The 2,675-nt window shown below is 43.6% G+C and overlaps 1 pseudogene; it reads right to left on the reverse strand.

Annotated features, from left to right (window-relative positions):
- Positions 1-622: 622 nt before the first annotated feature.
- On the reverse strand, positions 623-1,271 carry LOC119324078 (annotated as a pseudogene).
- Between the last annotated feature and the right edge of the window lie 1,404 nt (positions 1,272-2,675).

Consider the following 2,675-nt stretch of genomic DNA (forward strand, 5'->3'; position numbering starts at 1 on the left):
TCTAACCTTATTTCATGGAGTGCCAGGAAACAAGCAAGTGTCAAGGGCAAGTACTGAAGCTGAGTACAAATCATTAGCAAATGCTACTGCAGAAATCATTTGGCTTGAGTCTTTGCTTGAGGAATTGGGTGTAAAGCAACATCGTACTTCGTGTTTATGGTGTGATAATTTGGGTGCTACTTATTTAAGTGCCAATCCTGTCTTCCATGCCAGAACCAAGCACACTGAGATAGACTTTCATTTTGTACGAGAAAGAGTTGCAGAGAAGAAGTTGGGGATACGTTTTATTCCTTCCAAAGATCAAGTAGCTGATGGATTCACTAAAGCTCTACCGTACAAGCCATTTAAAGCATTCAAGAACAATCTTAATCTAGGATAGGTAGTTCAGATTAAGGGAGGGTGTTAGACTTAGAGATATTTGATTGTAATCTTAACTACTTATCTCTTCTCTCCCTTGTAACCTTCTATCTCTTGTCCCACCGTATCCTAGCGACCGGCAGATTCCTTGTAAACCACGACATGGGTTATTCCTGCCCTCGATCAATATATACCTGCGGCTCATCTACGGAGGAGTAGGAACACTTCCACCAAATCAATCTTACAGGTCTAACTCAATTAGTGCTGGATTGTGATTCATTTTTTTTGTCAACTTTATTTGAACCAATGAACAAAACAACTTGCAAACATTACAGCCAGTGACTTACACACTCCTCCAACACAAAGTTTCTTTGGCCTCAGAGAAGCTAATCGAAAGAACAAACATACACACACATACGCTCCTAGCTAGAAGAAAGCTGCGGCTTACAACTTGGTGGCATGGCGAATACAGTAGTATAATCAAGAGGAAGTGGCCGCGGCTGCTGCTTTGGGTTTGGGGTGCACCTTCTTCTTCACGAGGCCAAAGAAGCCTCCCCTGCTGCTCGCACCACCACCGCCGCCAGCAGCAGCCTTCTTCTTCTCTCCAGCGGCACCGGCGGCGTCCTTGGTGCTCTTTGCGCCGCCGCAGCTTCGGCTTGGTCCATGCGCCTCAGCTTCTCCTTGTAGGCGTTCCTGAGCACGTAGGCCTCCACGAAGTCTCCTCCCATCATGGACGCCATGCCTTATCAGCTCCTCCTCTCCTTCTCCTCAACTATTCTTGCTGCTGCCGTTGCTTCCTTGTCTAAGTAAGGTACAAGTAAGTTAGGAGCCTGGCTAGGATGAACGATGCTTGCAGATGGTTTGGGACTCGTGTAGTTGTGTGGGAGGGTTGAGTTGAGGCGCGTGCCCGGTTGTTTATATATACAGGCCCTGGTGGACGGACGCGCGGGAGTCCAAGGGATGATCAGACTTTAGACTTGGCATGCAAGCTGAAGCGCGGACAAATTATTAAAGCAAAAGAAGGATCGAGGCAACTTGGGGAGCACGGGGAAAAGGTCACGTCACGCGTGACGTACAAGACCACAAAGGCGGCAAACAATGAAGCACGCACCGTAGGATTTTGCCGCAGCGAGGAGACGCACGTGGAAGATTGGTACGGTGCGTATTTGGTCTACTCGTATTGACCATCGATGTCATGAGGGCTCGCATCGCATCGTGTGTGGACTGTGGCCAAACAGTCTCTCGGTCGGGCGGTGCCGCGCGACGCAAGGCACCACCACTTTCTCCACTTCCTTCGTGCACCTCGAGGGGCTAAATCTCTATTCTTAATGAACGAGTTGGTGAATCGTCTCCGCGGTTTATTTTCGCTGGGTTTTTTTCGTCTCTCCTCCTACCATCCCCTCCCATCCTGGTCCATCAGTTTATTTTTCTCTCCACTCTTCGAACGTATAACAAATCACGGATCTAACTTCCTTAAATTATGCAAATCAATCGATTCCTTTTATTGGTTCAATTTGTCTTAGGAAACAAATAACAGATTTTCAGGAAACAAATAATACATTTTAATCTTTTTTTAGCATATTTTAATCTAACTTTCTTAAATTATGCAAATCAATCGATTCCTTTTATTGGTTCAGTTTGTCTTAGGAAACAAATAACAGATTTTCAGGAAACAAATAATTCATTTTAATCTAACTTCCTTAAATTATGCAAATCAATCTATTTCCTTTATTGGTTCAATTTGTCTTAGGAAACAAATAACAGATTTTCAGGAAACAAATAATACATTTTAATCTAACTTTCCTAACTTATCTAAATCAATCGATTTTTCTTATTAGTGAAATTTGTTTCAGGGAACAAATAACAGACACGTCACAACTTTCCTCCCAATAAATAGTTTCTTAACATTTGTAAACTTTCCTAATCAGACATGTCACAAACGGGCAGGTACTGATATCACGTTACCAAATAATAAAACCCCATTTGCATAGAAATCAGTTCAAAAATCCTAAGTTTCCTTAAATTTTAACTTTCCTTGATAACAACCAATATTTCCTATGTTTTCCACCTATTGAAAAAAATCACTCCTCCATCGATATTAGCATTTTTTTAAACTAAGATCTCCGAGTTATGATTTTTTTTCCGATTCTTTTCAATTGTGACCTCTCCTTCCACTCTGGCTCCTTCTCGCATAAACACCTCCACCACAGCCAGGTGACACCGCCCCAGACCTCCTGCCTCTCCACACCTTCTCCGCCACCTCCTTCTCGTACTCCATTAACAATCCCTCCGCCACATTTTTCCACGGCGGTGTCGAG

Source organism: Triticum dicoccoides, chromosome 6B (genome assembly GCF_002162155.2).
Source record: "Triticum dicoccoides isolate Atlit2015 ecotype Zavitan chromosome 6B, WEW_v2.0, whole genome shotgun sequence".
In the NCBI taxonomy this organism is placed as follows: Eukaryota; Viridiplantae; Streptophyta; class Magnoliopsida; order Poales; family Poaceae; genus Triticum; species Triticum dicoccoides.